The following is a 14,335-nucleotide window of genomic DNA, read 5'->3' on the forward strand; positions in this document are numbered from 1 at the left end:
TGTACATTGACCATGCATTGCTTCTGTGGTATTGCAAAGGCAAAGACAAATGCTTCCAGCCATCCATTGCACTAATGGATTGGTCATCAGCTGGCTGTCTATGTCCCGCATCAATATAGACCAAAGTACAGAGGGTTAGGCTATGCTATTGTGCACCTACCTGATGCATCAGAAGGTGCGAGGCCCTTGCTAAATTCTGTGCACAGACTTTGAGATCTATACTTTAGACTGTATCTAAACCTGCTCCAACATGGACTGACATTCTGGCCTACTTTCAGCCGATGCGACTTGTCTGTCGCTGAACAGTCGCTTTTTATGTATTCAGCACCTATGTATAATGTTGTAAAAATGCTCTAGAAGCTAAAGTCGCAGAAATGTCACACATATTTGGCCTGCAACTTTCTGTGCGACAAATTCAGACAGGAAAAATCAGTATAAATCCTTAGAAAATTATCCCCCAGTGTCTCCATCTGCTGGCGGTATTGAATAAGCATTGCTGCACTGATGGGGTATGCATTAGACGAAAAAAAAGAAGAAAAAGAAGAATAATACGCCCAGAAAAGAGGCGAAAAGGAGAAAAACGTAAAAAAACGTGAAAAAAAAGTAAGAGGAAGAGAAGGGAAAAAAAGGTGGAAATGGGTTTAAAAGTGATTTCGGCGGAGAAATATATATATATATATATATATATATATATATATATATATATACGCGCACACACACACATATATATAAACGTATTCTCCGTTGAGATATTGCAGCCGCTGCTGTGTCCAGGCCCAGGAGCCTTAGCACTGTGCTGTGATGTCACTCAATACCACTGACATCACTAGGTGTAAACAACATCTCTCCTTTGCTGTGTATGTGACTATGGAGCTGTTTGGTGATGTCGTCTATTATGGCCTTCATAGAAGCAACAGGAGATTGTTGCATCCATCTAGAACCCTCAGAACTACAGTGCTATGATGTCACTCACTTCCACAGGCCTTGCAGAGTGTAAACAACAACAACCCAGCTTTGTTGTGTATGTAACCATAGGGATTTGTGATGTCACCTAGAACCTTCACAGCAGCGACAGCTTTATGAGGAGCATCAGCACTGCTCTGCCTGAGCAGAACCATCACCGCCATAGGTTGTCAAATAACCCGGGTTTAACCCACACAGGTAAGTCCAATGGGGTGCAGGCATGTCCTCTATGCTTACAGCTTCCCGTGGGTGTTGGTTTGATACCGTTTGGGGACAGCCAAGGAGGCATCTGCAGGCAACAAAGGTAGGTGTGTGCTTGTGTGTGTGTTTCCTATGCAGATCCTAAGCCCAGTGTCACATGCAAGTAGGAGGAGTAAGAAGGGTTCCTGGCAAATCCGGGTTATGGATTGCATTTAAAAAGGCCCCGTGGGAGTGCAATGGGCCCCTGTCTTGCTGCTTAGCAATAATGGTATGGGTTTAGGTTCTGCTGTGTGTACTGGTGGTTGACTGCCCCCCAGCCCAGAGTGTGCATGGAAAATTGTCTGGCAGCCTCCCTGACAGCAAGCAGTGATAGTGCCCATGAAGGGCACCTTGTTGGGCCCGCCCCTTTCACGGTTATCGCTTCTCGGCCTTTTGGCTAAGATCAAGTGTAGTATCTGTTCTTATCAGTTTAATATCTGATACGTCCCCTATCTGGGGACCATATATTAAATGGATTTTTGAGAACGGGGGCCGATTTCGAAGCTTGCTTCCGTCGCCCTATGCATTGACCCGATATGGCAGTATCTTCGGGTACAGTGCACCACCCCCTTACAGGGTTAAAAAGAAAGATTCCTACTTTCATTGCTACCTGCTTGCTGGCTAGCCAGCTAGCCAGCCCTGTGGGCCTTGCTGCTGCTGCAGCCAAAAAACAAAAGGTGGTGCTGCTGCTGCTTCTGCTGCTTCTGCTTCTGCTTGTGTCTGGCCGCTGTTGGAGCGTCCAGGCACAGGACTTCTGCTGCTGCTGACTAAATGGCCTCCTTAATTGGATCATTTGAGTAGCCAGCACACCTGTGCAGGTAGGGCATGACATGATAGGCAGCTGCCTTGATAGCGGGTGGGTGCTGAATGTTCCTAATTGACAAAATAAGATTAATGCTTATGAAGAAATATAAAATCTCATCCCTTCCCCAATATCGCGCCACACCCCTACCCCTTAATTCCCTGGTTGAACTTGATGGACATATGTCTTTTTTCGACCGTACTAACTATGTAACTATGTAACATAACATGGGGGGGGGGGGGGGTCTCCTGGCTGTTCACACAGGTGTGTCATTGCTGTACATTGACCATGCATTGCTTCTGTGGTATTGCAAAGGCAAAGACAAATGCTTCCAGCCATCCATTGCACTAATGGATTGGTCATCAGCTGGCTGTCTATGTCCCGCATCAATATAGACCAAAGTACAGAGGGTTAGGCTATGCTATTGTGCACCTACCTGATGCATCAGAAGGTGCGAGGCCCTTGCTAAATTCTGTGCACAGACTTTGAGATCTATACTTTAGACTGTATCTAAACCTGCTCCAACATGGACTGACATTCTGGCCTACTTTCAGCCGATGCGACTTGTCTGTCGCTGAACAGTCGCTTTTTATGTATTCAGCACCTATGTATAATGTTGTAAAAATGCTCTAGAAGCTAAAGTCGCAGAAATGTCACACATATTTGGCCTGCAACTTTCTGTGCGACAAATTCAGACAGGAAAAATCAGTATAAATCCTTAGAAAATTATCCCCCAGTGTCTCCATCTGCTGGCGGTATTGAATAAGCATTGCTGCACTGATGGGGTATGCATTAGACGAAAAAAAAGAAGAAAAAGAAGAATAATACGCCCAGAAAAGAGGCGAAAAGGAGAAAAACGTAAAAAAACGTGAAAAAAAAGTAAGAGGAAGAGAAGGGAAAAAAAGGTGGAAATGGGTTTAAAAGTGATTTCGGCGGAGAAATATATATATATATATATATATATATATATATATATATATATATATACGCGCACACACACACATATATATAAACGTATTCTCCGTTGAGATATTGCAGCTGCTGCTGTGTCCAGGCCCAGGAGCCTTAGCACTGTGCTGTGATGTCACTCAATACCACTGACATCACTAGGTGTAAACAACATCTCTCCTTTGCTGTGTATGTGACTATGGAGCTGTTTGGTGATGTCGTCTATTATGGCCTTCATAGAAGCAACAGGAGATTGTTGCATCCATCTAGAACCCTCAGAACTACAGTGCTATGATGTCACTCACTTCCACAGGCCTTGCAGAGTGTAAACAACAACAACCCAGCTTTGTTGTGTATGTAACCATAGGGATTTGTGATGTCACCTAGAACCTTCACAGCAGCGACAGCTTTATGAGGAGCATCAGCACTGCTCTGCCTGAGCAGAACCATCACCGCCATAGGTTGTCAAATAACCCGGGTTTAACCCACACAGGTAAGTCCAATGGGGTGCAGGCATGTCCTCTATGCTTACAGCTTCCCGTGGGTGTTGGTTTGATACCGTTTGGGGACAGCCAAGGAGGCATCTGCAGGCAACAAAGGTAGGTGTGTGCTTGTGTGTGTGTTTCCTATGCAGATCCTAAGCCCAGTGTCACATGCAAGTAGGAGGAGTAAGAAGGGTTCCTGGCAAATCCGGGTTATGGATTGCATTTAAAAAGGCCCCGTGGGAGTGCAATGGGCCCCTGTCTTGCTGCTTAGCAATAATGGTATGGGTTTAGGTTCTGCTGTGTGTACTGGTGGTTGACTGCCCCCCAGCCCAGAGTGTGCATGGAAAATTGTCTGGCAGCCTCCCTGACAGCAAGCAGTGATAGTGCCCATGAAGGGCACCTTGTTGGGCCCGCCCCTTTCACGGTTATCGCTTCTCGGCCTTTTGGCTAAGATCAAGTGTAGTATCTGTTCTTATCAGTTTAATATCTGATACGTCCCCTATCTGGGGACCATATATTAAATGGATTTTTGAGAACGGGGGCCGATTTCGAAGCTTGCTTCCGTCGCCCTATGCATTGACCCGATATGGCAGTATCTTCGGGTACAGTGCACCACCCCCTTACAGGGTTAAAAAGAAAGATTCCTACTTTCATTGCTACCTGCTTGCTGGCTAGCCAGCTAGCCAGCCCTGTGGGCCTTGCTGCTGCTGCAGCCAAAAAACAAAAGGTGGTGCTGCTGCTGCTTCTGCTGCTTCTGCTTCTGCTTGTGTCTGGCCGCTGTTGGAGCGTCCAGGCACAGGACTTCTGCTGCTGCTGACTAAATGGCCTCCTTAATTGGATCATTTGAGTAGCCAGCACACCTGTGCAGGTAGGGCATGACATGATAGGCAGCTGCCTTGATAGCGGGTGGGTGCTGAATGTTCCTAATTGACAAAATAAGATTAATGCTTATGAAGAAATATAAAATCTCATCCCTTCCCCAATATCGCGCCACACCCCTACCCCTTAATTCCCTGGTTGAACTTGATGGACATATGTCTTTTTTCGACCGTACTAACTATGTAACTATGTAACATAACATGGGGGGGGGGGGGTCTCCTGGCTGTTCACACAGGTGTGTCATTGCTGTACATTGACCATGCATTGCTTCTGTGGTATTGCAAAGGCAAAGACAAATGCTTCCAGCCATCCATTGCACTAATGGATTGGTCATCAGCTGGCTGTCTATGTCCCGCATCAATATAGACCAAAGTACAGAGGGTTAGGCTATGCTATTGTGCACCTACCTGATGCATCAGAAGGTGCGAGGCCCTTGCTAAATTCTGTGCACAGACTTTGAGATCTATACTTTAGACTGTATCTAAACCTGCTCCAACATGGACTGACATTCTGGCCTACTTTCAGCCGATGCGACTTGTCTGTCGCTGAACAGTCGCTTTTTATGTATTCAGCACCTATGTATAATGTTGTAAAAATGCTCTAGAAGCTAAAGTCGCAGAAATGTCACACATATTTGGCCTGCAACTTTCTGTGCGACAAATTCAGACAGGAAAAATCAGTATAAATCCTTAGAAAATTATCCCCCAGTGTCTCCATCTGCTGGCGGTATTGAATAAGCATTGCTGCACTGATGGGGTATGCATTAGACGAAAAAAAAGAAGAAAAAGAAGAATAATACGCCCAGAAAAGAGGCGAAAAGGAGAAAAACGTAAAAAAAACGTGAAAAAAAAGTAAGAGGAAGAGAAGGGAAAAAAAGGTGGAAATGGGTTTAAAAGTGATTTCGGCGGAGAAATATATATATATATATATATATATATATATATATATATATATACGCGCACACACACACATATATATAAACGTATTCTCCGTTGAGATATTGCAGCCGCTGCTGTGTCCAGGCCCAGGAGCCTTAGCACTGTGCTGTGATGTCACTCAATACCACTGACATCACTAGGTGTAAACAACATCTCTCCTTTGCTGTGTATGTGACTATGGAGCTGTTTGGTGATGTCGTCTATTATGGCCTTCATAGAAGCAACAGGAGATTGTTGCATCCATCTAGAACCCTCAGAACTACAGTGCTATGATGTCACTCACTTCCACAGGCCTTGCAGAGTGTAAACAACAACAACCCAGCTTTGTTGTGTATGTAACCATAGGGATTTGTGATGTCACCTAGAACCTTCACAGCAGCGACAGCTTTATGAGGAGCATCAGCACTGCTCTGCCTGAGCAGAACCATCACCGCCATAGGTTGTCAAATAACCCGGGTTTAACCCACACAGGTAAGTCCAATGGGGTGCAGGCATGTCCTCTATGCTTACAGCTTCCCGTGGGTGTTGGTTTGATACCGTTTGGGGACAGCCAAGGAGGCATCTGCAGGCAACAAAGGTAGGTGTGTGCTTGTGTGTGTGTTTCCTATGCAGATCCTAAGCCCAGTGTCACATGCAAGTAGGAGGAGTAAGAAGGGTTCCTGGCAAATCCGGGTTATGGATTGCATTTAAAAAGGCCCCGTGGGAGTGCAATGGGCCCCTGTCTTGCTGCTTAGCAATAATGGTATGGGTTTAGGTTCTGCTGTGTGTACTGGTGGTTGACTGCCCCCCAGCCCAGAGTGTGCATGGAAAATTGTCTGGCAGCCTCCCTGTGACAGCAAGCAGTGATAGTGCCCATGAAGGGCACCTTGTTGGGCCCGCCCCTTTCACGGTTATCGCTTCTCGGCCTTTTGGCTAAGATCAAGTGTAGTATCTGTTCTTATCAGTTTAATATCTGATACGTCCCCTATCTGGGGACCATATATTAAATGGATTTTTGAGAACGGGGGCCGATTTCGAAGCTTGCTTCCGTCGCCCTATGCATTGACCCGATATGGCAGTATCTTCGGGTACAGTGCACCACCCCCTTACAGGGTTAAAAAGAAAGATTCCTACTTTCATTGCTACCTGCTTGCTGGCTAGCCAGCTAGCCAGCCCTGTGGGCCTTGCTGCTGCTGCAGCCAAAAAACAAAAGGTGGTGCTGCTGCTGCTTCTGCTGCTTCTGCTTCTGCTTGTGTCTGGCCGCTGTTGGAGCGTCCAGGCACAGGACTTCTGCTGCTGCTGACTAAATGGCCTCCTTAATTGGATCATTTGAGTAGCCAGCACACCTGTGCAGGTAGGGCATGACATGATAGGCAGCTGCCTTGATAGCGGGTGGGTGCTGAATGTTCCTAATTGACAAAATAAGATTAATGCTTATGAAGAAATATAAAATCTCATCCCTTCCCCAATATCGCGCCACACCCCTACCCCTTAATTCCCTGGTTGAACTTGATGGACATATGTCTTTTTTCGACCGTACTAACTATGTAACTATGTAACATAACATGGGGGGGGGGGGGGGGGGTCTCCTGGCTGTTCACACAGGTGTGTCATTGCTGTACATTGACCATGCATTGCTTCTGTGGTATTGCAAAGGCAAAGACAAATGCTTCCAGCCATCCATTGCACTAATGGATTGGTCATCAGCTGGCTGTCTATGTCCCGCATCAATATAGACCAAAGTACAGAGGGTTAGGCTATGCTATTGTGCACCTACCTGATGCATCAGAAGGTGCGAGGCCCTTGCTAAATTCTGTGCACAGACTTTGAGATCTATACTTTAGACTGTATCTAAACCTGCTCCAACATGGACTGACATTCTGGCCTACTTTCAGCCGATGCGACTTGTCTGTCGCTGAACAGTCGCTTTTTATGTATTCAGCACCTATGTATAATGTTGTAAAAATGCTCTAGAAGCTAAAGTCGCAGAAATGTCACACATATTTGGCCTGCAACTTTCTGTGCGACAAATTCAGACAGGAAAAATCAGTATAAATCCTTAGAAAATTATCCCCCAGTGTCTCCATCTGCTGGCGGTATTGAATAAGCATTGCTGCACTGATGGGGTATGCATTAGACGAAAAAAAAGAAGAAAAAGAAGAATAATACGCCCAGAAAAGAGGCGAAAAGGAGAAAAACGTAAAAAAACGTGAAAAAAAAGTAAGAGGAAGAGAAGGGAAAAAAAGGTGGAAATGGGTTTAAAAGTGATTTCGGCGGAGAAATATATATATATATATATATATATATATATATATATATATATATATACGCGCACACACACACATATATATAAACGTATTCTCCGTTGAGATATTGCAGCCGCTGCTGTGTCCAGGCCCAGGAGCCTTAGCACTGTGCTGTGATGTCACTCAATACCACTGACATCACTAGGTGTAAACAACATCTCTCCTTTGCTGTGTATGTGACTATGGAGCTGTTTGGTGATGTCGTCTATTATGGCCTTCATAGAAGCAACAGGAGATTGTTGCATCCATCTAGAACCCTCAGAACTACAGTGCTATGATGTCACTCACTTCCACAGGCCTTGCAGAGTGTAAACAACAACAACCCAGCTTTGTTGTGTATGTAACCATAGGGATTTGTGATGTCACCTAGAACCTTCACAGCAGCGACAGCTTTATGAGGAGCATCAGCACTGCTCTGCCTGAGCAGAACCATCACCGCCATAGGTTGTCAAATAACCCGGGTTTAACCCACACAGGTAAGTCCAATGGGGTGCAGGCATGTCCTCTATGCTTACAGCTTCCCGTGGGTGTTGGTTTGATACCGTTTGGGGACAGCCAAGGAGGCATCTGCAGGCAACAAAGGTAGGTGTGTGCTTGTGTGTGTGTTTCCTATGCAGATCCTAAGCCCAGTGTCACATGCAAGTAGGAGGAGTAAGAAGGGTTCCTGGCAAATCCGGGTTATGGATTGCATTTAAAAAGGCCCCGTGGGAGTGCAATGGGCCCCTGTCTTGCTGCTTAGCAATAATGGTATGGGTTTAGGTTCTGCTGTGTGTACTGGTGGTTGACTGCCCCCCAGCCCAGAGTGTGCATGGAAAATTGTCTGGCAGCCTCCCTGACAGCAAGCAGTGATAGTGCCCATGAAGGGCACCTTGTTGGGCCCGCCCCTTTCACGGTTATCGCTTCTCGGCCTTTTGGCTAAGATCAAGTGTAGTATCTGTTCTTATCAGTTTAATATCTGATACGTCCCCTATCTGGGGACCATATATTAAATGGATTTTTGAGAACGGGGGCCGATTTCGAAGCTTGCTTCCGTCGCCCTATGCATTGACCCGATATGGCAGTATCTTCGGGTACAGTGCACCACCCCCTTACAGGGTTAAAAAGAAAGATTCCTACTTTCATTGCTACCTGCTTGCTGGCTAGCCAGCTAGCCAGCCCTGTGGGCCTTGCTGCTGCTGCAGCCAAAAAACAAAAGGTGGTGCTGCTGCTGCTTCTGCTGCTTCTGCTTCTGCTTGTGTCTGGCCGCTGTTGGAGCGTCCAGGCACAGGACTTCTGCTGCTGCTGACTAAATGGCCTCCTTAATTGGATCATTTGAGTAGCCAGCACACCTGTGCAGGTAGGGCATGACATGATAGGCAGCTGCCTTGATAGCGGGTGGGTGCTGAATGTTCCTAATTGACAAAATAAGATTAATGCTTATGAAGAAATATAAAATCTCATCCCTTCCCCAATATCGCGCCACACCCCTACCCCTTAATTCCCTGGTTGAACTTGATGGACATATGTCTTTTTTCGACCGTACTAACTATGTAACTATGTAACATAACATGGGGGGGGGGGGGTCTCCTGGCTGTTCACACAGGTGTGTCATTGCTGTACATTGACCATGCATTGCTTCTGTGGTATTGCAAAGGCAAAGACAAATGCTTCCAGCCATCCATTGCACTAATGGATTGGTCATCAGCTGGCTGTCTATGTCCCGCATCAATATAGACCAAAGTACAGAGGGTTAGGCTATGCTATTGTGCACCTACCTGATGCATCAGAAGGTGCGAGGCCCTTGCTAAATTCTGTGCACAGACTTTGAGATCTATACTTTAGACTGTATCTAAACCTGCTCCAACATGGACTGACATTCTGGCCTACTTTCAGCCGATGCGACTTGTCTGTCGCTGAACAGTCGCTTTTTATGTATTCAGCACCTATGTATAATGTTGTAAAAATGCTCTAGAAGCTAAAGTCGCAGAAATGTCATACATATTTGGCCTGCAACTTTCTGTGCGACAAATTCAGACAGGAAAAATCAGTATAAATCCTTAGAAAATTATCCCCCAGTGTCTCCATCTGCTGGCGGTATTGAATAAGCATTGCTGCACTGATGGGGTATGCATTAGACGAAAAAAAAGAAGAAAAAGAAGAATAATACGCCCAGAAAAGAGGCGAAAAGGAGAAAAACGTAAAAAAAACGTGAAAAAAAAGTAAGAGGAAGAGAAGGGAAAAAAAGGTGGAAATGGGTTTAAAAGTGATTTCGGCGGAGAAATATATATATATATATATATATATATATATATATATATATATATACGCGCACACACACACATATATATAAACGTATTCTCCGTTGAGATATTGCAGCCGCTGCTGTGTCCAGGCCCAGGAGCCTTAGCACTGTGCTGTGATGTCACTCAATACCACTGACATCACTAGGTGTAAACAACATCTCTCCTTTGCTGTGTATGTGACTATGGAGCTGTTTGGTGATGTCGTCTATTATGGCCTTCATAGAAGCAACAGGAGATTGTTGCATCCATCTAGAACCCTCAGAACTACAGTGCTATGATGTCACTCACTTCCACAGGCCTTGCAGAGTGTAAACAACAACAACCCAGCTTTGTTGTGTATGTAACCATAGGGATTTGTGATGTCACCTAGAACCTTCACAGCAGCGACAGCTTTATGAGGAGCATCAGCACTGCTCTGCCTGAGCAGAACCATCACCGCCATAGGTTGTCAAATAACCCGGGTTTAACCCACACAGGTAAGTCCAATGGGGTGCAGGCATGTCCTCTATGCTTACAGCTTCCCGTGGGTGTTGGTTTGATACCGTTTGGGGACAGCCAAGGAGGCATCTGCAGGCAACAAAGGTAGGTGTGTGCTTGTGTGTGTGTTTCCTATGCAGATCCTAAGCCCAGTGTCACATGCAAGTAGGAGGAGTAAGAAGGGTTCCTGGCAAATCCGGGTTATGGATTGCATTTAAAAAGGCCCCGTGGGAGTGCAATGGGCCCCTGTCTTGCTGCTTAGCAATAATGGTATGGGTTTAGGTTCTGCTGTGTGTACTGGTGGTTGACTGCCCCCCAGCCCAGAGTGTGCATGGAAAATTGTCTGGCAGCCTCCCTGACAGCAAGCAGTGATAGTGCCCATGAAGGGCACCTTGTTGGGCCCGCCCCTTTCACGGTTATCGCTTCTCGGCCTTTTGGCTAAGATCAAGTGTAGTATCTGTTCTTATCAGTTTAATATCTGATACATCCCCTATCTGGGGACCATATATTAAATGGATTTTTGAGAACGGGGGCCGATTTCGAAGCTTGCTTCCGTCGCCCTATGCATTGACCCGATATGGCAGTATCTTCGGGTACAGTGCACCACCCCCTTACAGGGTTAAAAAGAAAGATTCCTACTTTCATTGCTACCTGCTTGCTGGCTAGCCAGCTAGCCAGCCCTGTGGGCCTTGCTGCTGCTGCTGCAGCCAAAAAACAAAAGGTGGTGCTGCTGCTGCTTCTGCTGCTTCTGCTTCTGCTTGTGTCTGGCCGCTGTTGGAGCGTCCAGGCACAGGACTTCTGCTGCTGCTGACTAAATGGCCTCCTTAATTGGATCATTTGAGTAGCCAGCACACCTGTGCAGGTAGGGCATGACATGATAGGCAGCTGCCTTGATAGCGGGTGGGTGCTGAATGTTCCTAATTGACAAAATAAGATTAATGCTTATGAAGAAATATAAAATCTCATCCCTTCCCCAATATCGCGCCACACCCCTACCCCTTAATTCCCTGGTTGAACTTGATGGACATATGTCTTTTTTCGACCGTACTAACTATGTAACTATGTAACATAACATGGGGGGGGGGGGGGTCTCCTGGCTGTTCACACAGGTGTGTCATTGCTGTACATTGACCATGCATTGCTTCTGTGGTATTGCAAAGGCAAAGACAAATGCTTCCAGCCATCCATTGCACTAATGGATTGGTCATCAGCTGGCTGTCTATGTCCCGCATCAATATAGACCAAAGTACAGAGGGTTAGGCTATGCTATTGTGCACCTACCTGATGCATCAGAAGGTGCGAGGCCCTTGCTAAATTCTGTGCACAGACTTTGAGATCTATACTTTAGACTGTATCTAAACCTGCTCCAACATGGACTGACATTCTGGCCTACTTTCAGCCGATGCGACTTGTCTGTCGCTGAACAGTCGCTTTTTATGTATTCAGCACCTATGTATAATGTTGTAAAAATGCTCTAGAAGCTAAAGTCGCAGAAATGTCACACATATTTGGCCTGCAACTTTCTGTGCGACAAATTCAGACAGGAAAAATCAGTATAAATCCTTAGAAAATTATCCCCCAGTGTCTCCATCTGCTGGCGGTATTGAATAAGCATTGCTGCACTGATGGGGTATGCATTAGACGAAAAAAAAGAAGAAAAAGAAGAATAATACGCCCAGAAAAGAGGCGAAAAGGAGAAAAACGTAAAAAAACGTGAAAAAAAAGTAAGAGGAAGAGAAGGGAAAAAAAGGTGGAAATGGGTTTAAAAGTGATTTCGGCGGAGAAATATATATATATATATATATATATATATATATATATATATATATATACGCGCACACACACACATATATATAAACGTATTCTCCGTTGAGATATTGCAGCCGCTGCTGTGTCCAGGCCCAGGAGCCTTAGCACTGTGCTGTGATGTCACTCAATACCACTGACATCACTAGGTGTAAACAACATCTCTCCTTTGCTGTGTATGTGACTATGGAGCTGTTTGGTGATGTCGTCTATTATGGCCTTCATAGAAGCAACAGGAGATTGTTGCATCCATCTAGAACCCTCAGAACTACAGTGCTATGATGTCACTCACTTCCACAGGCCTTGCAGAGTGTAAACAACAACAACCCAGCTTTGTTGTGTATGTAACCATAGGGATTTGTGATGTCACCTAGAACCTTCACAGCAGCGACAGCTTTATGAGGAGCATCAGCACTGCTCTGCCTGAGCAGAACCATCACCGCCATAGGTTGTCAAATAACCCGGGTTTAACCCACACAGGTAAGTCCAATGGGGTGCAGGCATGTCCTCTATGCTTACAGCTTCCCGTGGGTGTTGGTTTGATACCGTTTGGGGACAGCCAAGGAGGCATCTGCAGGCAACAAAGGTAGGTGTGTGCTTGTGTGTGTGTTTCCTATGCAGATCCTAAGCCCAGTGTCACATGCAAGTAGGAGGAGTAAGAAGGGTTCCTGGCAAATCCGGGTTATGGATTGCATTTAAAAAGGCCCCGTGGGAGTGCAATGGGCCCCTGTCTTGCTGCTTAGCAATAATGGTATGGGTTTAGGTTCTGCTGTGTGTACTGGTGGTTGACTGCCCCCCAGCCCAGAGTGTGCATGGAAAATTGTCTGGCAGCCTCCCTGACAGCAAGCAGTGATAGTGCCCATGAAGGGCACCTTGTTGGGCCCGCCCCTTTCACGGTTATCGCTTCTCGGCCTTTTGGCTAAGATCAAGTGTAGTATCTGTTCTTATCAGTTTAATATCTGATACGTCCCCTATCTGGGGACCATATATTAAATGGATTTTTGAGAACGGGGGCCGATTTCGAAGCTTGCTTCCGTCGCCCTATGCATTGACCCGATATGGCAGTATCTTCGGGTACAGTGCACCACCCCCTTACAGGGTTAAAAAGAAAGATTCCTACTTTCATTGCTACCTGCTTGCTGGCTAGCCAGCTAGCCAGCCCTGTGGGCCTTGCTGCTGCTGCAGCCAAAAAACAAAAGGTGGTGCTGCTGCTGCTTCTGCTGCTTCTGCTTCTGCTTGTGTCTGGCCGCTGTTGGAGCGTCCAGGCACAGGACTTCTGCTGCTGCTGACTAAATGGCCTCCTTAATTGGATCATTTGAGTAGCCAGCACACCTGTGCAGGTAGGGCATGACATGATAGGCAGCTGCCTTGATAGCGGGTGGGTGCTGAATGTTCCTAATTGACAAAATAAGATTAATGCTTATGAAGAAATATAAAATCTCATCCCTTCCCCAATATCGCGCCACACCCCTACCCCTTAATTCCCTGGTTGAACTTGATGGACATATGTCTTTTTTCGACCGTACTAACTATGTAACTATGTAACATAACATGGGGGGGGGGGGGGGTCTCCTGGCTGTTCACACAGGTGTGTCATTGCTGTACATTGACCATGCATTGCTTCTGTGGTATTGCAAAGGCAAAGACAAATGCTTCCAGCCATCCATTGCACTAATGGATTGGTCATCAGCTGGCTGTCTATGTCCCGCATCAATATAGACCAAAGTACAGAGGGTTAGGCTATGCTATTGTGCACCTACCTGATGCATCAGAAGGTGCGAGGCCCTTGCTAAATTCTGTGCACAGACTTTGAGATCTATACTTTAGACTGTATCTAAACCTGCTCCAACATGGACTGACATTCTGGCCTACTTTCAGCCGATGCGACTTGTCTGTCGCTGAACAGTCGCTTTTTATGTATTCAGCACCTATGTATAATGTTGTAAAAATGCTCTAGAAGCTAAAGTCGCAGAAATGTCACACATATTTGGCCTGCAACTTTCTGTGCGACAAATTCAGACAGGAAAAATCAGTATAAATCCTTAGAAAATTATCCCCCAGTGTCTCCATCTGCTGGCGGTATTGAATAAGCATTGCTGCACTGATGGGGTATGCATTAGACGAAAAAAAAGAAGAAAAAGAAGAATAATACGCCCAGAAAAGAGGCGAAAAGGAGAAAAACGTAAAAAAACGTGAAAAAAAAGTAAGAGGAAGAGAAGGGAAAAAAAGG

At 45.8% G+C, this 14,335-nt stretch overlaps 6 non-coding genes across 6 annotated transcripts; all 6 read left to right on the forward strand.

Annotated features, from left to right (window-relative positions):
- The first annotated feature begins 1,580 nt into the window (after positions 1 to 1,580).
- LOC130339257 (U2 spliceosomal RNA) lies at positions 1,581 to 1,771 on the forward strand. Its single transcript, XR_008879662.1, has one exon. It is a non-coding gene; the product is annotated as a U2 spliceosomal RNA (small nuclear RNA).
- Positions 1,772 to 3,865: 2,094 nt separating this feature from the next.
- Positions 3,866 to 4,056, forward strand: LOC130339259 (U2 spliceosomal RNA). The gene has a single exon (XR_008879664.1). It is a non-coding gene; the product is annotated as a U2 spliceosomal RNA (small nuclear RNA).
- A 2,091-nt stretch (positions 4,057 to 6,147) lies between these two features.
- On the forward strand, positions 6,148 to 6,338 carry LOC130339260 (U2 spliceosomal RNA). The gene has a single exon (XR_008879665.1). It is a non-coding gene; the product is annotated as a U2 spliceosomal RNA (small nuclear RNA).
- A 2,097-nt stretch (positions 6,339 to 8,435) lies between these two features.
- Positions 8,436 to 8,626, forward strand: LOC130339261 (U2 spliceosomal RNA). The gene has a single exon (XR_008879666.1). It is a non-coding gene; the product is annotated as a U2 spliceosomal RNA (small nuclear RNA).
- A 2,091-nt stretch (positions 8,627 to 10,717) lies between these two features.
- On the forward strand, positions 10,718 to 10,908 carry LOC130339269 (U2 spliceosomal RNA). Its single transcript, XR_008879673.1, has one exon. It is a non-coding gene; the product is annotated as a U2 spliceosomal RNA (small nuclear RNA).
- A 2,096-nt stretch (positions 10,909 to 13,004) lies between these two features.
- On the forward strand, positions 13,005 to 13,195 carry LOC130339262 (U2 spliceosomal RNA). The gene has a single exon (XR_008879667.1). It is a non-coding gene; the product is annotated as a U2 spliceosomal RNA (small nuclear RNA).
- Positions 13,196 to 14,335: the final 1,140 nt, after the last annotated feature.

Source organism: Hyla sarda, unplaced genomic scaffold (assembly GCF_029499605.1).
Source record: "Hyla sarda isolate aHylSar1 unplaced genomic scaffold, aHylSar1.hap1 scaffold_540, whole genome shotgun sequence".
Classification (NCBI taxonomy): domain Eukaryota; kingdom Metazoa; phylum Chordata; class Amphibia; order Anura; family Hylidae; genus Hyla; species Hyla sarda.